Genomic DNA, 22308 nt, shown 5'->3' with positions numbered 1-22308 from the left:
TCCTTGCAAAAACACATTTTGTAACAGTACTTTCGTCTTCATAGTTTTAGGAATTCATCCTCCCCTGAATCCATCATAGTTGTACTCTCTCTCTCTCTCTCTGTCTCTCTCTCAGGATTCACAGTCCGTTGTTTTATCACCTTTTTTTTTTTTAGTCATTCCTTTTTTCAAATCTACTTTTCCAAATAGCCTTGTGTATCTCAAGCTTCGTTCTCCTTCCATTATTAGAATTCTTCTCGTGTCCCCCTCCCCCCATCCTCTTCAAGTCCCGACTTTCCACTACAGCCTCATCTTCACTTCCTTTATCTTGAAGTAAAAAAATGGCAGTCTTGAATACCCAGTCTTTAGTTCACTTCCTGTTTCTTGAAGAAAACGTAAAGGGAGAATAGAAGAAGAGCGAACATTTCCTCTTCTCCTGCCAGTGTTTTTCCTTGTTTATTGTAGCTGGAGTATTTATTTGCATCGTTATTTACATCATCATCTACAGCTATTAAAATAAGAAATCTGAATTTATATCTGTGGTTATTTTAACTGGTTTTAAGTGTGGTTAATGCGCTCCTTTCAATTAACATTAGTGTGACTCATAAAAGTAAGGAAACGTCCGTAACGTAGGTAATAAGATTCTTTCTTCAATGAGAATTATGTAATGCGCGGGAATTTTTTTACGGTAATCCATTATCCGATTTATGTTGGAACGTCCTCCTACTCTAGTGCCCCGTAGGGAGTTAGTACCGTCAGTCCACCTCATGCGGTGCACTGTAGGTATTACTTAAGGATATTTGCAGCGTCCCTTCGGCCCCTACCTGCAACCCTTTCATTCCTTTTACTGTACGTCCGTTCATGTTGTCTTTCTTCTTTCCTACTTTCCACCCTTTTCTAACAATTGTTTCATGGTGCAACTGCGCGAGGTTATCCTCCTGTTACACCTTTCAAACCTTTCTGCTCTCATTTTTCCTTGCAGCGCTGAATGACCTCATAGGTCCCAGTGCTTGGCCTTTGGCCTAAATTATATATATTCCATTCCATTTCCTATTCCAGTGACAGACTCCCAAGTTTATTCTTTCACCAATCTTGTTAGCAATTTCATAGTTTTAGATGCGATCGTTATTTCATCTTTCACCAAATTTAAATGACCGTTTAACTCGGTTATTTTCACCTCAACGTTGACCGTTCTTAGAATATTAATGAATTGTAAAAAGGTTTGTATTATAATTTTTCAGCTGATATTACAATTTATCAAATCTACCTTCGTTAAATTTACAATTTATCAAATCTACCTTCGTTAAATTTAGTCCTTGATAAAATCAGTTATCGTTATTTCGTATCATCGGACTGGCATTTTGGAATGTGCAATCGACTTGTATTGGGAAAAAAATCCACATCGAATTTTTCTTATCTAATTTGTTTTGTATATTCCAGAGGCAAAAGGCATATTAGTGATTTTATCATGTCACTGTCTCTGTTAAGTATATATTGATGTAATACGCGTGTTATTGCTACTAATAGAATTTCAAAAAAGCACACGTGATTTTCTTGTTCAGGCACATCCGCAGACACGTTTTCCGGACTCTCTCTCTCTCTCTCTCTCTCTCTCTCTCTCTCTCTCTCTCTCTCTCTCTCTCTCTCTTGCATGCAAGTTTTTTATTTCCCCGCTATATCTCAGATCACGACTTCCTGTGTCGACTGCCTTTGTCCTTGTTTCCAGCCTTCTCTCTCTCTCTCTCTCTCTCTCTTCTCTCTCTCTCTCCCTATCTTCTCTCCTCTCTCTATCCAGACGTCCGTTCCAAATGTATGGTTGTGTTTCAGGTCCTTTCGCTCGTCTTTTTGTTTCCCTTCCTTATCCGAGTAATTGCCGAAGAGATAAGGCATGTTCCTGGGGGGACCGCGTCGTATATACTTTCGTTTTGTCGGAGGGAGTTGAATGAACTGAAGATGATGGCGAAGTGGCGAGATAGTGCACACTGCGGATAGATTATGGACGTAGTCTATGTTCTTTTGAGTTATTTATCATTTGTATTTGTATATGTGCCCGGATAACATGCTATTCAAGCTTGAAATTGTGTGTCTGTTTGTGTGTGTGTTCGGGTATTTGTTCATTGTATGTATGTGTGTATGATAGCACTGTCAGTAATTGTATACCTGGTGTTGAAAATCAGGGAATCAATACATAAACTAATGTTAGATAAATAGAAGGTAGTTTATTTGTTCCAGTAATTTGATGCTCTCACACATATATGTGTATGTATGTATAATAATATATTATTATATATATATATATATATATATATATAATTATATATATAATATAATAATATATAGATATAATATATATATATATTATTTATATATATATATTTTATTAATTTAATATAATATTTATATATTATATATATATATATATATATATATATATCTAATTAAGATATATATATATCTATTAGATATATATATATATATATATATATATATATATATAGATATATATATATATGTGTGTGTGTGTGTGTGTGTGTGTCTGCAAAAGGAAAACCTTGACGTGAAATGATGTACATGAAAGTTACTGTGACCGGGTGATGTGTCTGATGCGAGTGTTTTTATGATTTTTTTGCCGACTAATGGGATGAGCGACCCTTTGCATGATGGAAACAAGATTAAGTTAAAAAAAAAAAAATGGTCATACGCATGAACCACGAGAAGAGTCTACTCACTTCAGAGATCGTATATGTAAGGTAAGACTTCCAAAACCTGTCAGTAGAGGGGATGATGGTGATAGGATGCTTTATTATTATCCATTATTATTATTATTATTATTATATTATTATTATTATTATTATTATTATTATTATTCAGAAACTCTATTCGTTTGGACCAAGCCCCCAGGGATCATTGACTTGAAATTCAGGCCTCCAAAAAATATGGCGTTCAACTGGAAGACGTTACAGAAGATAATATTATGAAATACAGAAAGAAGAGAGCCGTCTTTAGAAAAGAAAAGAGAGCCAAATCACTAAATTAGTAGATAAATATTTAAAAATGTGTATATATATAATTAACTTAACGAGGTTCGAGTTGCTCAACATCCTCAGGGGGACATCCAACGATGTGAGGAATAAAAGACCTCTGGAACTGACAAGTTTGACATCGTGGCACATTTACTGAATATTGAATATTGGATATAATGAGGAACCAAAAAACCAAACTGTACGTGAGAGAGAGAGAGAGAGAGAGAGAGAGAGAGAGAGAGAGAGAGAGAGAGAGAGAGAGAATGTTGAACGCAGAGACGGAACGGAGGAATTATTTGGAATCACAGGGAGGCATGGACTCGCATTAAGTATACAATATTAAGAATTTTTTTTTTAATATTGACGCAAGGGTTGCACGAATGTAGAATTTGGGAGAGTTTAAGAGTAGGAGAATTATCGAAGTTAATATACACACTATAATATATATATATATATATATATATATCAATATATACCACAATAATCAGATACCAGTGTGTAATAACACAACTCGATAATATCTCACCCATACTCTTGAAAACTCTAATTCCCAAATCACATTCGTGCAACCCTTGCGTCAATATTAAAAAAAATTTTTAATATTGTATACTTAATGCGAGTTCATGCCTCCCTGTGATTCCAAATAATTCCTCCGTCTCTGCGTTCAACATTCTCTCTTCTCTCTCTTCTCTCTCTCTCTCTCTCTCTCTCTCTCTCTCTCTCTCTCGTACAGTTTGGTTCTTTGGTTCCTCATTATATCCAATGATTCAATATTCAGTAAATGTGCCACGATGTCAAACTTGTCAGTTCCATCGGGGGGTCTTTTATTCCTGACATCGTGGATGTCCCCCTGAGGATGTTGAGCAACTAGATATATATATATATATATAATAATATAATAATATATATATATAATATATATATATATATATTATATAATATATATAATATATATATACGATATATTATATATATATATATATATATATATATATATATATATATATATATATATATATATATATATATATATATGCGTGTGTGTGTGTGTGTGTGTGTGTGTGTAGTATATAATTTTTTTTATGATCCTAACCAGAACCAAAGGAAACAAGGGCCATCCCAGTACCCTTTTCTAGCCCAGGCTTGATTTTTTGCATGGATGATGAATAGTCAGAGAGAGAGAGAAAGGTGGAGAAGGAAAGTATATCGTGGTGAGATGATGTTATTAATATTGTTAATAAGCTAAAATAATGAAGTACATTAAGTCTATTAGATAGAATGTACTTAATGAATGACTGAGTGCAGATGCACTGATAGAATGTGACTCCCCGACAGGGCCAAGGTTGTAGTGAGTAGTTTTAATATCCATTTAATGTAAGTAACAGTTCTGTGTAAAAAATTACATTGATGTTAATGAAAAGTAGTTGGAAAATGTTGTAAAGAATAGGATTTAGATGTTGAAAAGACTTGAATTAAAGCACTTAATATTATTGCAGTCACGCGAGTGTGTATGTATGTATGTATGTAAGTGGGCGGTCGCACACGTGCATTAGCGAGCCCTCATATTCACGGTCAATTTATTATGGGTGAAAACATTACCTTATCTCGCCTACTCCTCGGAAACATTTATCAGACCAGCCTTGAAGATACCAAGAGCAATTAACTAACCCCCATAAATACTTTATTAAACCTAAAAAAAACCTCGGTTGAGAACTGCTACTCAACCTCTTCAACATTTCTGATCGCAGTCCCACGTGCCGTTTCATCTCCTCGTATTCTAAATTGGCATCGCTGGAGAGTCACGTCACTGGGCGAATTGGTATGCGGTATATCAGGGAGCGGAAGTGCTAATTGCAATGAACTTGAAATACTCTCGGTTCGCTTAGAGACTCTCGGTATGAATTTGTCAGGTGCCTACTGCGGTCAAGGAGCTGCAGTAGAGCTGATATTACAGTGTCAGGAGCAAGACTCCAGCTCACATGCTTCCCCTGGAATTGTGATGGTCGTCGCGATTTTTTTATGATGGTTATGTCTAGGTTTTTTTTAAGGCTTTATTTGATTGTGATATAGTGGTTTTTAATCGTTGTATGATTTTTTTACCCGTGGGGAGTTTGAATGCAATAAGAATATAGCCAAATTATTATTATTATTTTTTTTTTTTTTAAATAAAAGATGGTTACCATTACACCTTGAACATATTTCGGGATTTATTAATGATGTCAATTGCTATGGTATCAGTAGTGTTACTACGGCCACTGCTTCTACTACTACTAGTAGTAGTAGTAGTAGCAGTAGTAGTAGTAAATCGACACAAAAGCCGTGAAAATACCGAAGGAATAAAATATTATTTAGTCTAATTTTGCATTAAAGAAACATGTACAGCCAGCCCACACCATATATATATATATATATGATATTAATATATATATATATATATATATATATATGGTTGTTGTGTGTTGGGGTGGTGTGTGTGGGTGGTGTGTTGGTGTATATATATATATTATATATATATATATATATATATATATATATATAAAAATATAAATGTATATATAATGAACATAAACATTATACATATACAATATATATATAAAAACAATATATATAATATACATAATATATATATATTATAAAATATATAATATATTATATATATATATATTAATTATAATATAAAGGAGGACATCACTTCATCAGATTCTCTCAAACTGAAATTCCATTGGATGCGTCATTCGATTTTATCTCTTGATTGTGTTAGGCCTAACGAAATTTCTCTCTCTCTCTCTCTCTCTCTCTCTCTCTCTCTCTCTCTCTCTCTCTCTCTCTCAAACTGAACGTCCCATTCCCGAACCTGATAATAAGGGAATATGGGGTCACCACCAAAAATTCCAGTATGCCCTTGTTGACCTAAGTAATGGATATGGTTTATGTATATAGTAGTTGTTAGTCGTCTGTTTTGGGCATCAGGTGAGAGAGAGAGAGAGAGAGAGAGAGAGAGAGAGAGACGAGAGAGAGGAGATGAGAGAGAGAGAGAGAGACGTTAGTGAGCAGTTTTATACTCAGAATGCAATCCACTGAAACTTGAGGGGCTGATCAAGGAAATGCTCACCAAGGTGAAAACATTCATAAGACTCTCTCTCTCTCTCTCTCTCTCTCTCTCTCTCCTTTTGTGTGAGGCCTAGCTCTCGTAAGCCACCAAATTCTATCTATTATTTCGTAAGAGTCATTGTGAGCACAATACTTAGGCCTACAGCAGCACCATTTCTCCAATATATTAAAAGCTTTATTGGCTCTGTTGGCGTCTTAGATGGTGAGGATGTTCTAGATATGAAGCTTTGCCCACAATTCTTCATTATATACTGAAATAATCTTATTACGTGTTATCTCGTCGTCTTGCCTTTATTGATAGGGGAATTTCTTCTCACGTTTGCGTACATAGTGATTTTTGATATAGGAAATATTTGTTATGAGAGAGCATTAATGGTTTAAAATCTAATCTCGGTCATCTAACCAGTGTGGCTTTGAATCCAACCTTGATAGGGGAAGTTCGCTATTCATTTCTTCTGTTTTTTTTTAGGGCTTCGTTTGAAAGCTTATGAAAAAAGTAATTGGAAGTGTACATATAAGATTATGAATATATGTTTTGTATGTATATAATATATAATATAATATTATATATATATATATATATATATTTATATGTTTGTATATATATATATATATATATATATATATATGTGTGGTTGTGTGGTTTGGTGTTTGTGTTTTATGTATTGTGGCTGTGTAATATATATATATATATATGGAGAACGTTTTTTGTTATTTATTTAAGGAAGTTATATTATCATTGTAAAATGTGAAAAACTATTTATATTGGCGTCCACTGGTCTCTCTCTCTTTCACTGAAAAAGCAATAATGAATGAACAGGAAATGAATAATTCAAGATGGATAAATGAATGAAATAGAACGTTGTGATAAAGCTCAGCATTTCCTGGAATGCATCAATTATTTTTATTTAATTGGCCTGAAAGTATTGATAGAATGATGTAGGAGACTGCTTTCACGTGGGAGCGTTTCATTCAGATACACGTCAATGTTTATTTATCGTCACCTAGTTCATTTCTTTTACTATACCTCCATTCATATTATCTCTTCCATCATTCTTTCCATCCTCTTCTAACAGTGTTTCACAATGCAGCTACGAGGTTTTCCTCCTGTTATACTTTTAAAACCTCTGACTTTCAGTTTTCCTTTCAGCTGTAAATGCCCTCATGGGTCCTAACAGTTGGTCCTCATAATAAATTGTATATTCTATCTATCTATCTAGCTATCTATGCATATAGGGGCGAAAATTAAATATCACTACGGGTAGTCATGTCAGGTTAGAAACAAGGTTTCTAGAACATTCGAACTCCCTCATACTCCCTCCAACCCATGGGCACAGGGACACCAGGGACACAAGGGACACGTGACATGTCCACCACGTGATCCCATTTGTTGGGGGGGAAAGGGAAGGAGCCCCAGGGGGGCCAAGAAGGCAGCGGCGCTTTTGGTTGATTATGGCTGTGATTGGAGGTCGGGGCTCCTGCCATTTTGTCCGGTTTTATTAATACTGATGATGATGCCCCTCGTTCGTTCGTTCGGTTCCCCCTCTTACTCATCCTTTTAGAGGTTGCTTTTTTCCTTTATTTGTTCGTATACTTTTTTATTTATTTTTTTTTTCAGACCTGGGTAATATTATACATGGTGTAGGTTCTTGGTGTTTTCTCTCTTTACGATTAATTTTTTCCCCCTTCTCTTCCCATCTGTTCTTTTGAATGGGAATTTTGGGTATTCAGCAAAGTGTTCATGGGCTGGGCTTTGAAGCAGAAAAAAAGTAAATGCTCCCAAATAGAAAAATAGATTTTATTTGACTTTCTTGTAGTTTGGCCTCATAAAATCCCTTTCATTTTACTCTCATGTAGTTCGGCCTCATATACATCATATCAAAGAGCTTGTATTATGATATATCCCTATTTTCATTTCAAGTAAAGGAAGCTCATATTTAAATCTTTAAATCAGAGAAGAACGAAGTGTCTTTAGACTACTTTTTTGGGCCTAGACTGTTCAAAACTCCGTATAAAGGTTATTCAGACTGCTAAGGGCCCGTTCACATAGTGGTTCAGTACTAACCTTGCCACCCTATATCTTGAGGGGTATGTGGTTTTAAGGATTACTGGGAACAATGTACATGTGTGGGATGATTACAATTTTGATAGATTGTATGACCACTAAAATACTTTGACTTATGATAAGGGAAATGAATGGCAACTTGTATCCTACATTTGAAAGTTCAGTCCTTGAGTTGGGTTACTGTTACTGTTAGTTAAAATGTGCACATCTAAGGTTGTGGAATCGTGGTACACTTGTCCTTGTCATGAACGCAATTTTACCTCATTTGTTAACCATCATCATTAATGCTGCTACTGTTTGTGATTTTACCACTTTCTATAATCATTATTATTACATTGGAGAAATAAATCCACAGTGTATCTGTACAACTATATCTTTTAAAAATAAAGCTAAACAGAGAAGCTTCGAGAAATATAGTTGCGCAGATTCATAAGTGTGGATTTGTTTCTCCATTTTAAATCTCTTGCTATTATTATTCTTACTACGAGCTTGTTGGCGGGGCTGGAACCCGGCGCTGCTATCTTCCCCTACCCTCTCGATTCCCTTCCTACCCTTGCCACCACCCGGGCGGACAAATAGGTTTGCAGGAGGAGGGTGGATGTCTCCCCTACCCTCCCGTTCTTCCTACCTAACTTTTCCCCACCTGGGGCTTACAAACCGGTTTTGTTGGGGGTGGATGGTTGTGTCATGTCTCTCCCTACTGTTACCCTGGGAGGACAAACAAGATCCACTCAGATATTATTATTATTATTATTATTATTATTATTATTATTTTTGTCAAGTCTTAGTATATTGATGATGACTGCAGTCTTTCAAAGACTCGTTGCTCGTTCTGAATACGAGAATGTCAATGGACCAGAAAGAGCTTTCATTTTGACATTCGCTTGACGAGAGGTGAGTGACCCCAGTAGTTAGCGTTAGAGCGAGGTGAAAAGTCAAAACGTAATTATGATCGACGGGAAACTCGTTTACTCTCTCTCTCTCTCTCATACTTATTTATTTTTTACCTTGATATTTTTCATAATTACATTGCCTTGACGGAACAGAGTTTGTAGAACCAACAGCGTTTTATGATCCAGTTTTGCTCTCTCTCTCTCTCTCTCTCTCTCTCTCTCTCTCTCTCTCTCTCTCTCTCTCTCTCATGTACTTATTTACTGTTTGATCTTGATATTTTTCATAATTACATTGCCTTGACGGAGCAAAATTTGCGGAACCAACAGCGTTTTATGAGATAATGGAAGTTTAATTTCCATGTTTCTGAGAACTGCCTTTGCTTTGCAGTGTCCCTTTCTGTGGTAGAAGTGTTACCTTTATCTATACCGCTGTTCAGTAGATTTCCAAATCTTTCATGACCCACATTTCAACCCTACAGAATTTCATTGAAATTTTTATTTATTTATTTATTATTTCTAGAGAGAGAGGAGAGAGACGATGAGAGAGAGAGAGAGAGAAGGAGGAACCTTACCCTTACAGCCTTACCTTAATCGTTGTTCCGGTTAGGGCTTGCCCCAGGTCCCTCAGTGTGAGGCACCTCTAGTGTCTACCAGAGAATTGCTAATGCATCTTCCGGAGAGAGAGAGAGAGAGAGAGAGAGAGAGAGAGAGAGAGAAAACCTTACTTACCTTTACCTTACAGACCTTACATCTTGTTCGGGTTTCCCTAGGTCCCTCAGTGTCAGGCACCTCTAGTGTCTACCAACCAGAGAATTGCTAATGCATCTTCTGGAAAGAGAGAGAGAGAGAGAGAGAGAGACACTAACAAACTGATACGGATGAATGCGTAAAACCCACCCGACTTCCTAGGGGGGGCCGGGGGAGGTGGGTGCGGTTTCAAATAAGAAAATGGTAAAGTTGGGAGGAAAATATTCTGCATGGACAAGCTTTTCCTAGTGCGCGGTTTGATAATGAATGCGCTGGCGACGGAAGTGATTACTCATTCGTGTGTGTGTTGAATCGTTTGCATATAAATCTAAAGGTTAAAGACAAATATCGGTGTGAGATTTACACAAAGGTTCAATCACTGTTCGCCGAGTTGCAAATTCTTGAAGGAGTTGGCAGATCCTAAGTTTATATTTTAGTTGACAGAGCAGTGGATGTAGTTTATTAATTAATTTCATTTGCTTTTTACTGCAGAGGGTTTTGTTGGATTTAATTTTTCCCCCTTTATATTATCTTTGTTCCTTTTCATAATAATTGTGTAGTATTGACACCGTTTGCTTATTCCACTGCAGTGTCCTCATTCATCAGGCGTTCGTGGGCTGGATCGGACCAGTTCGCTTTTTGTGGTTGTTCGGAGGTTGCAGAAGCCGCTATGGCCTTTCTGGTTATTTTTCGTCATGGAAAAGAACCTTTTGAGAGAGAGAGAGAGAGAGAGAGAGAGAGAGAGAGAGAGAGAGAGAGAGAGAGAGAGAGAAAATTTTTGTGGGAGTAAGGGAGATTCAATTTATCCATACATAGGTAACATTATTAACCATTTTGAGATAGAAGGGAGATTCAATTTATCCAAACATAGGTAACATAATTAGCCCCTTTGAGAGAGAGAAGACGAGAAGAGGAGAGAGGAGAGAGGAGACGAGACCTGAGACGAGAGAGAGAGAGAGAAGAGAGCGAGATTCGGTTTATACATACGTAGGTATGGTATTTTAAATCATAAGCCTTTTAGAGAGAGAGAGAGAGAGAGAGAGAGAGAGAGAGAGAGATTCAGTTTATCCAGACGTAGATAGCTTAAAGAAATCACTAAGTCCTTTAAGAGAGAGAGAGAGAATTTTCTTCAATTTATATCATGTCATACACATGAGACATCGTCATTTCCATCGTCGTCGTCATGTAATTAGAGCTCTGTCAAGAGGTAATTGTTATATAAAGAGACCCGTGTCACAGATATTTTTAGTTGACTATCGTATGGGAGGAGAAGGGAGGGCGTGTCTTGCAATAAAACCGCCATTAGCCACGGGGCAGATAATGGCTCCTAATCCTTTTAGGTCCGTACGTACTCTCTCTCTCTCTCTCTCTCTCTCTCTCTCTCTCTCTCTCTCTCTCTCTCTATGCTACTGTAAATTGCACGTAAGGTCATTTTACACTCTGCTGAAGGTTTGCTTAAGGAGTTGACGTCATCATTTGCTATCTCATTAGGAATATTGATAACCGTTCTACCGATGATGTCTGTAGTTGCTTGCACGTAAGGGATAATAATAATAATAATAATAATAATAATAATAATAATAATAATATAGTGTTGAATAATGTAGTTCCCTGCACATAAGTAATAATAATAATACTAATGATATATGGTGTTGAATGTCATAGATGTTTCAGATGCATCCAACTTAATATATATATATTTATACACACACACACACACACACACACACACACACACACACATATATATATATATATATATATGTGTATATGTATATATATGTGTGCGCGCGTGTGTGTGTGTATGTGTGTATGTATGTATGTATATATAAAACTTTGTAAACTGAATGCAACTGGAGCAGCTATAGCATGTTTGTGAGTGGGTCTATCACATATATGCATTAATATTAATACTAAGTATAATAATAATAATAATAATAATAATAATAATAATAATAATAAAACGCTGGACTATGTGTTGGTCAGTGGCCTTTTGAACAGTCTTGACTTATTATTATTTGTAGGATACAATTGCAAGAAGGATTCTCTGCAAGATACGGGTCTTTTGGCTCTCATTTTGGATATATTAATAGCAGTGTATTCGCAGATGCCTTTGTACGTTTTCCAGGGTTTTTGCTTGTTCGTGCGTATTTTTTATTTTTTAGAGTGATTGGTTTTGATTAAACCGGCCATCTGCCACTTTGGCACTTGCCAAAATTAGTGTTAATTGTGTATTGTTTCTGAGATTTTAGATTTCACGTATAAAGGCCTTTTGCGATTATTGACGTAGTTGTTTAAGACGTAATCTTTGTAATTTTTTTTTTCATCAAGGAAATGTTATTCGTATGTGTCATTATATGGATTTTTGTTTATGTGATAATTATGGTTTTATGGTTAGTGGAATTTCATTATTAAACGAAATAACCAGTTAAGGGGGTCTACTGATATTGAAAAAAAAAACTTAAAACCTTTTTGTTTGATCGATGCTATGATATGGAATATCAAACAGTGAATTTGGAATGTGATGATCAAATGCATATGATGAATACACCATGACATTTGATATTGGAGGTCCTGCGAGCGCTTTGAAGTGGTGGGGGACCTGGATAAGTCATCAACAAGTAACAAAATATTATATATATATATATATATATATATATATATATATATATATATATATATATGTATATATGGATCTTTTGGTATAAATACCGCCTATTCTGTAACTTTTCTCATTCATTACCTACCTTTCATTCTATATTTTGACGTTTTTATGGGCTCCTTTTATTAGATGGAATTCTGTTGTTACAGAACATTTTTACCAGTCATATATATATATATATATATATATATATATATATATATATATATATAAAATGTATGTGTATTTATATGTGTGTGCACATACTTACTGGATGTGGGCAGTTACTATCCCAGATAAACAAACCGCGCAATACCCAACTACAAGCAAACATCGTAATAAGTTCCAGACTCGACACAGCTCGTTTTGGTCAGCCATTCCTGGAAATAAGCGCAGTGACTTAGGCGTCGGTATCTTGTCCCTTTCTTAGGTCGCGAGGTAGAGCACTTAGGCGGGAGGTAGAGCCCTTAGGTCGCGAGGTAGAGACACTTCAAGACCGTATCTCCTCGCACCCTTATCCACACTCCCCTTCAAGAAGGAAGCCTTATGAGGGAAGGGTATTTGGAGGGGAGGGGAGAGGGGGGGGGGTGATGGGAGAGGTGTGCTGTGCTGAGGTGTTAATGTCATGCTCGTGGAAAAGGAAATTGCGTTTCATGTAAATGTCTTTCCTTGGTCTTATCGGTCATGAGGATATTTGTTGGTCGTCTTTCCTTTTAGTTGATATTTAAATGAAGACGTGACTTGGAGTTACGGACATTTTTCATGTTTATAAGGAAAGTTCAAATTATAATTTACCTTCTTACTGTTAAGGTAGACGTTAGCTGGGCAATTTTATCATAATTATGAAAATATTTTTGCCATGTAATTTAATTAATTCTTTTAAATTTTACCAAGGAAGATATGGGCTTGGTAATTTGCAATAAATCTTATAGGAGGAGGTGTTATCTCGTTAATCTTTTTATTCGACTGGTTTCCTTTATGCAGTTGCTTATAATCGTTCAATAAGACACCCAGTGATATACCCGTATGTTTGTGAGAGGATGAAAGATATAGTCACATAGTCGCTTACTGGACTGCCAGAGTAAATACCTGTCAATCCACTTTTCAGTTTTTTTTTTTTAATGAAACTATGACTAATTGACCAGTTGGCGCAACTCCGGTCTTTTCTTCTGCTGTATGAAAAATAAGTATTTTCCATAATATGCTTAGTATGTAAATATTATGAAAGCAAATTTGAAATCCTCCGCACAGGAGAGAGACTTTTGATGGCCCTCAATTCGCTTCGTTTTTAAGAAGAAATTTTAGCCACATACGCTGTCAGCTATGGCTGTTCTTTTCGTGTGTGTGTTTATAATATATATATATATATATATATAATATATATATATATAATATATATATATATATATATATATATATATATATATATATTTTTTTTTTTTTTTTTTTTTTTTTTTTTTTTTCTTTTTTTTTCTTTTTTTAGCCATAAATTTTTTGGGCCATTAAAGGGATTGGTTCCTTCCGATCCAGAGCAAAACTTTTATTTTTTCTTTCTTTTTCTAGAAGAGGTCAGTCAGTATCCCCATGTCCTCCTCCTCCCCAGGGTAAGAGACCCGTGGGCCCACCGTAGTCGATTAATTGACAGCTTCCGGAATTCACTGCCTAGGTCAACAGATTGACAGTGCATTAAATCGTTAAACGGACTAAAGACGTTTCTCCCCCGTAAGATCGATCGCGAGGCGAGGTTGCTAACCTGCGTGGAGCCAGTACTATCTTACATGGAGGAGTTTCCCCTCCCAAGACGAAAGGGTGGCAAGGATATATATATATATATATATATATATATATATATATATATATATATATATATATATCTGATGTGTGTGTAAATAAATTCTCTGTTAAAACAGGATACGTCTCAGGTATAAAAAGCCCCTTAAAACACTATGGACTAAGGACTATATTTCGGTGAACTGACTCCCAGTACTTGCTAAGGGTGGGAGTCAGTCCACCGAAATATAGTAATTCGCTTTAAACCAGTGTTGTAATGGACCTTGGCCTTTATGCTGACACATAGGACCACAAATATATGTAGATAGATAGATAAAACATTTTTATTTTGTGGGCTGGGTTATTATAACAAATATTTACTAAAAGTGAAGGATAACATAAAGCACAAGAAGTCAGTAGGCCCATAAAGAACTCCATCGTTTCTCTTTCCTTCGTGGATTTTTGTTCTGATATATATATATATATATATATATATATAATATATATATATATATATATATTGTGTGTGTGTGTGTGTGTGTGTGTATTACACATGTGCGCGCAAAAATGCATTGAGTACCGTCCCTAAAGTTGGTCATAGAATAGTGTAATCGTTGCGTCAGCCGACTCTTAAAAGGAAAGCTAAAGACAATCAGCTCACGGAAACTGGTTCTTCCCCCAGATACCGTGTTATGTAATCTCATATAAGAGTGACATGTGATGTTCAGCTGAGGACAGCATGGATTGGCGGGTCTCTCTCTCTCTCTCTCTCTCTCTCTCTCTCTCTCTCTCTCTCTCTGTGTGTGTGTGTGTGTGTAAAATTCATTGCCATTTAGTATTTGGTAGGATTGATATAATATTTGAAATGTAGGGATTTTATTTATTAGTAGAAGCGTTTATTATTAATTATTAAGGTTCTGTGTCCCCTGAATGGTACCCTATTGTGACACTATTATATGTGATACATACGTATCACCAATGCACCTCACTCTTAAGTAATGTTTATTCAGAGCAAACCCACAGCAGAGGTAACTAGTTTTGGCCAGTTCATGTATAAAGTACATAGGTCCTTCCTGTTATTACAATTAATCATCTATGATAGAGACGTATCGCTCTATGATAAGTCTATTATGCAGGACATCGATGAGACATTCTCGAGCCTCCTTCGGTTGATGAGTTAATGGAATATCCACGGATACAAGGAAGTAGTAGTGGCTGCTGTTTAGAAGTTTCATGGTTATTTACCGTCTGCAGCTTCTCTTGTCGTATTTGGTAATTATTCGTCATTGTGTGGTAATTGTTCCCTTATCTTTTTTTTTTATAACCATTGGGGACATTGCAGGATAATGTTGAATTACAGACCTGTTTTTTTCTCTCAGCAGTAGTATTTAAGAGAAGGTTCGGATGTGTCCCCCTGGAAGAAATAATTTCTCGCATTGTAGTTTTATAATTATATTTCTCTCTCTCTCTCTCTCCTCCATCTCTCTCTCTCCTCTCCCCCCCCCCCCCCTCCTCTCCCCCCCCACCCCCCCCCCCCCCATTTTCCATCTCGTCCCTCTCTCTCTCTCTCTCTCTCTCTCATATCTGTTAAATAGTTATATCTTGAAACTACTACTGTAGAAATTTTATGATGCACTGCAATTCATTTTGTTACTTCAAGTCAATTGAATCTTCAGGTAAGAATGGGGTCGCTTCCCTAAAAGTTCGTTTGCAACTGCTTTCATGTCATTCCCGTGACTTGGAATCAAGGATGAATATCCTGTTCACATAACTACTATCGCTTCATTAATGTTCATTACGTTTGTACTCGCCTTCTTCATAATTACCTCGTCATTTACCTCTTAACTTGATTGCTTCTCTTTCCTGAATGTTAAGACTTGTTGTGACACGTGCTACACATTTGGTCCAGATTATTATTATTATTATTATTATTATTATTATTATTATTATTATTATTATTATTATTATTATATTAGGAGGTTTGATTTATATAGAATCTTTCAATTCTTCTTCTTATCTTTTTTCTCATCAGCATGCAGATGGTATATCAGGTTTCCTAAAGACAACTGAAATCTTTATATGTCCTTAGGAAACCTGACCTCACAGCTACATGCTGATCAGACAATAAAAAGACGAATGAGAAGATTCTATATAAATTAAATGCCGGTTGATGAAGATTCTATTATATTATTATTATTTCCGTTAGTTATGTTATTATTATTATTATTATTATTATTATTATTATTATTATTATTATTATTATTATTTTATTATTATTATCCGTGATACCCTAGATAGGCATTCTCTTATATCTTGAATGGGATTCCTCTACGTTGTATTTAGCTTCCTAAAGAGCAATTATTGGTGGAAAATGAAAGGCCTTATTGTCTGACGACCAGACTTCTTTGGATCAGCACCGTCAATAGATGTTACTCTAAATACATCGGATAATAAAGTGTAGAACCTAACGACGTCATTCTTGCTCCTCTGCTCTTGTGTTTGTGAATAGCTCTCCTTTCAGGAATGCCTGGAATGCGTTGATTAAGGAACATCGAAGTCATTGGCCGATTTCTTGTATTTGATGCTTCTTGCCACGTCTAGGAAAAAGCAACACTTGTAGCTCTGAGCAATGGTGGAGAAGTAAGAGTAGAAAATTCGGAAATAATTAGGGTCCGAAACCCCCAAATAAGATATGCAAAGATTTTACCAAGATTTGGGAAAGTGGGGAAATTTTTTGACGAAAATTTAGTCATGTTTAAGAAGATTAACAAATATTTTTCCTTTTCGAATTAACAGGGTTTCAGAAAATTTAGATTCATAGAGTAGGTTTCAGGAAAGTAAAATATAATTTTTTAGAAACCGAGTAGGATTGAATGTATCGCGTATTTATTTCCTTTGGCAGATTTCTTTTGACAATTCACAGTCCAACTTTCGTCTTGATAATTCCATTCTTATTTAGTTATCAAATTTATTTTCTTAAATGATACTTACATTATTCTAATCCATGATTGTTTTGCATATTAGCTAACATTTGATTAATGTACACAAAAATGTGAGTGTAGATTAAGAAAAAGTTAGCAAATATGCAAAACAATAATGGATTAGAAAATGTATTATTTAAGAAAATAAACTTTATAACTAAATAAGAATTGAATCATCAAGACGAATGTTGAACTGTGTGTTGTCAGAAGAAATTTGCCTCAGGAAATAAATACCCGATACACAAAATATACTAGAACGAACAACGAAACGACAAAAAGGAAATAAACCGAAGTTGAAGAAATCGTTAATAGTCAGTGAATGCTTTCAAGGAGAGAACATTTCCAAATGACAAACTGCGTAATTATTTCTTGGGCAAAAGTTTGTTGAACTCAGAGAGAGAGAGAGAGAGAGAGAGAGAGAGAGAGAGAGAGAGAGAGAGATGAGAGGGGAGAGAGAGAGAGAGAGAGAGAATCAGATCACAAGTAGCTTATGTGAACTCCACACTACACACACACGCCACATCTATATATATATATATATATATATATATATATATATATATATATATATATATAGATGTGGGTGTGTGTTTGTGTTACCCACCAGTCGATCCAGCTGTGAAAGGGTATCAGCCTCAGATAGGGGTCATTGGGAAGACGACGTAAGATTTGAATGTAGAGAAAAAGAAAGCTGTAGATATAAACTTAATTAAATTAAATAGTATACATTACCGTGGCTTGCGAAGACGATTAAGAAAAGGTTTGTTTGTTTAGTGCTGAATTGTCATCATCTGTGTAAAGAATATTTAATTTTTTTTATTAGTTATCTATGAAGAGTAGAATGGAATACTGGTGTAAGATATTAGGAATATGCAAGTTTATGAAAGATCTTATCATATTACCATAAGTTCAAGGATACTAAGAAGTTTACTGGTAATTAGTTGTTCCTGTAATATGCATATATATCAGTTTTCAAGATATTAATTACTATGTGCGAAAAGAAAATCAGATATCCGGCTTTCTTACCAGATTACACATGTAGAATCCGTAAATCTTGACGTAATAACACACTGATCTGATGTTACCCGTTGTTCAAGGCGACTAACTTCATTTCAAATTAATACCTAATACGATATTTTAGAATTATCACGATGCTTTTAAAGAAAGTATAATGGGATAATTGTATCATTACTTGCAGATGTCTCAGGAATTTAAGCTTTTCATTTTATCAAACATTGGGGCGAGAGCAGGAGGAGAGTATTCAGGTGTGTCGAGAAAGTATGTTTTTGACAGACATCACCAGGTGTGCAAGTCTTGTTTTCAAAAATCGCCATTTGGGTGTGTAGAGAAAATGAGATAGATGGGGGAATCGTCACCAGGTGAATGGGGGGGAAAGTAGGTATATTATTTAGACCTTGGGCTAGGGTACCAGGTGCGCTAGGAGAATAAGAACGGACTCGGAAATAATCCCCAGGTGTGTAAGGAAAATGTGAAGACGTTGACTGAGAAGGTTATCAAGTCTACACAGAAACTGAAAGGTATATCCCCAAAGTGTTTTGTCGAGAGCTTTTGCCAGATGCTTCCAGTCCTCAGTTGTGTAAGTATTATTGTCATTATATGAAGCAAATGCATTTCTGAAAATGCACTGAGGATTTCCGCCCCTGTCACCTTTTTTGTCGTCCCAACAGGATTTGACTTTGGTTAAAAGTTTAGATTAACAAATTTAAAAACTTACATCAGCACGGTCTTAGCCTCCGCATTCGTTGCAAGATCAGCCCAGATTCATTAAAATGGTCGAAAAGGGCGTCTCTCTCATCAGTGAAGCTCATTCATAAAAGAACGTTTCGCATCATTCAGTATTTTCGTGGGGTATGAACTACACTGAATATCTTTAGTAATTGTATCTCCCTCTATGCAAAGTTATAACTAGTGTGTGAATTGTAACAGAATATATTGTAATGCAAGTTGTTCTTGGGGTGTCTTTGAAAGCTGACGTCCTATGGAAGGAATGGTCTGACTGACATAGTAAAATGTGGCTTTAACATTGTTGTAAATGTATTAGTTGGGATCCATACTGGTAGTTAGTAACAGTAGAGCAAATGAGCTGTATAGTTGTAATAGTGAATCGGGTGAATAAAGTCGCAATTCTAGTAATAGTGGTGTTAGTAGTAGTAGCAGCAGTAGTAGTAGTAGTAGTAGTAGTGTTAGTAGCTGTAGTAAAGCAGCAGAATAGAGGTGTAAAATGTAGTAGTAGTAGTAGTAGTGTTAGTAGTTGTAGTAAAGTAGCAGAATAGAGGTGTAAAATGTAGTAGTATTAGTTGTAGTAAAGCAGCTGAATAGAGTAAGATGTAAGTAGTAGTAGTAGTAGTAGTAGAGCAACTGAATAGTGTGTTGGGAAACGCCTGGGGCTGCGTGAACGGCTGTACAACCAACCAACCAGTCGTCGTGAACGAAGAGGGTAATATAGCCTGGGATTCCGTCTGGTGGGAGATGGGTGATGGGTTGGGGGAAGGAGGGGGTTGTTTTGATGGGGGAGATGGGAGAGTTGATGGCTTGCTTTGGGTCCTGAGGAGTGAGGGTGGGGATGGGGGGAAGGTACTCGTGTGGAAGGGTGGGATGGATGATAATTCTTCAAGAATCTAAGTATAAATTATAGTAAAGTAAGTTAATGAGACACAGATTAAAACCTTGCCTGTCAGTGAAGGGTTCCTAGCGTTACATGACGTTCCTGATGTGATTGTCATTGATTGGCCAAGGAATGTTCCTGGCGTTATGCAGACAGATGTCGAGTGATGATGGGACGGGGTTATGAAGAAGCAGCAGACAGGAAATGCTTTGTAGCTGTGTAAACAAATTGATTATTATTTCTCTTTTCATCAGTTGACTTTTCCTTGATATGATAGATATTTTATTCGATGGTCTTCGTAATGTCAGCGAAGTCGGTGTCCAGTGTATTGAATGTCAGTCTGGAGGTACCGCGAAACGCGAAGCAATGCGGGGTGGGGTTGTTGTGGCCTGCGCGCGCAGGTTCCCCACTGTTCCCTGTCTGGCCTCCTCCTCGGGTCCTCTGCCTCCTCCTCCTGAGGCAGGGGACCCAAGGAAACCCAGCGGCCCCATGTGGGTTCCCAACATGCCTCACGTCTCACACAGCCGAGAGCGGGGTCCCTCCGTGCTCTATTACTGGGTTAGCGCGATAGTGTCTCTCCTTCGCCGACTGGGGAAGGAGGTAGCTCCAAGTTCATCCTCTCCTGTGAATGCGTTTTTTCCTGCCTCCTTCAGCCTCCCTGCAAGTTTTGTTCTTAGTCCTCCTACCTACAGCGCCTCCTTCAGTGTGCCTGCCTCGTTCTGTGTTGACGAAGTGCCTCCCGTTCCGTTGAGGAAGGAAGAAGAGCCGCTTGTGAATTCATCTGCATTTCTGTTTTGGAGCATTTTTCGTAAAGAAACGTCAGTGAACGAGCGAGAGGGAGTTGGATGTGTCTGTAAAGTTGTGCCGTCCTCCCTCCCTTCCCACCCTCCTTCCCCCAGCATCTCCCTGACAAGAGGAGGAGGTGGAACCCCTCCCCCCGTACCCCAGGCAGTCTTGTGAGTGTGTCAACTCTGCCGCAACTTGCGGGAAGAAAGTCCTGTGTGTGTTTATTTGTGACTTTGAAGCCAAGGTTCAGGGACTATTTTTATTGTTCCCACGGAGGAGAATTCAGCCAACCCTCCCAAGTTTTTAGAAGCGAGTCAAAATCTCGTGGATGTGTTTTCCCCCCACTGAAGAATTTGATACTGTTGTGAGTTCCTAGTGTCAGAAGGACTGTCATCATACCTGTCAAGGCGTTGGGCACCCAGCCGTGTCTTTCAGGATATTCCAGTGTGCAACAGATGTCAGGCGTTCAGTGGTGACGCAACAAGTGCAGATGTCAAGTATCCCGGATAATTATTGATCTGTTTCCTGTGGCGAAGTTTTGAGTCGCCAAAATCATACATCAAGTAGAACTAGTAGTTTAGGGCAATAGAAACCACCCTACGGCACCACCCAGCGTTCTCGGCACTTCCTTTGAGACCTGAGAGTTACAGCAAGTATTCTAACCTACACCTACAACACCGTCTGTTTGTGGTCCCTGGAGAGTTTGACAGTTTAATCAGAAGGAGTTTCGCGTCCACCTTTGAAACTGCTGTTGATAGACGCCCATCTCGGTAGTGTTATTGTTGGATCAGACTCGCCCCTCCCCCCTTCGTTGCACTGTTTCTTTTGATTCGTGGTTTATCTTCGAACATCCCGCCGAAGAGAGTTTTGGTAGCACATATGTATTTCCGGAAAACAGCATCCAAAATGACAGGTGAGTTTGATCGTTTTTTATGTTTATATTCATAAAAAGTCATATTTTCCCGTTTGTTTTAGAGCGACTGCTTTTTGGGGGCCATCACCCAGTAATGTTGCATCACTCAGTCTATTAAATTCAGCCTAACACAAGTATCCTTAACTAGACAAGGGCCACTGCCCTGGATCCTTAATATACTTATGATTAACCCCGCCCCCCTTCCCGCCTCCACCACCAGTTGGTACCCTACCTATTGCAGTCGTTGTCATTGCATATTCATGATATTAATTCATACTTTCTGGCATGAGACGTGTATTGCCCATGACTGCTTAACTTCTAATTTGCTTGCTTTTAACAGCTATGTAAAGCAATCCTTACGACAGATGAGACATTACTAAACAAATACTGTATTTAATGTTTGGTCTTGGCTATGTTTTTTCTCCAATTTGTAAATTTTTATTTTTATCTATTAAATCACATTCGCATTTTTAATTTTGTGCGCGCACGTATATATATTTATATATATGTGTTATGTAATTGAACATGTTTTGCTTATAATACACACACACACAACACACACACACACACACACACACACATATATATATATATATATATATATATATATAATATATATATATATATCCTATGTGCATAATATAAATGGACATGTTTTGCATATGAATTTTAGTAGGTAAATTATATTTGGAGATCCATGATCACAGTCAATTGTACTTCGTTAGCTCGAATACTAAATTGCAGCAGTCTTTCGACATATTAATTTCTTTGAG

At 36.8% G+C, this 22308-nt stretch overlaps 1 protein-coding gene across 3 annotated transcripts in view; it reads left to right on the top strand.

Annotated features, from left to right (window-relative positions):
- LOC135195595 (phosphatidylinositol 4-kinase beta-like) overlaps nt 1–22308 on the top strand; it is a 398649-nt gene that overhangs the window by 195112 nt on the left and 181229 nt on the right. Inside the window, exon 1 of one of the 3 annotated variants that reach the window (XM_064221914.1) lies at nt 20397–21535. The exons of the other annotated variants lie outside the window; for them this stretch is intronic. The gene's annotated coding sequence lies outside the window, so the exon portion shown is untranslated. Of the gene's footprint in view, nt 1–20396; nt 21536–22308 lie in introns of those variants that run through there. 3 annotated transcript variants of the gene reach the window in all.

The sequence above is a fragment of the Macrobrachium nipponense genome, chromosome 16, assembly GCF_015104395.2.
Source record: "Macrobrachium nipponense isolate FS-2020 chromosome 16, ASM1510439v2, whole genome shotgun sequence".
Lineage (NCBI taxonomy): Eukaryota > Metazoa > Arthropoda > Malacostraca > Decapoda > Palaemonidae > Macrobrachium > Macrobrachium nipponense.
Note: the sequence above shows the minus strand (reverse complement) of the source record. Positions and strands in the feature narration are given on the sequence as shown.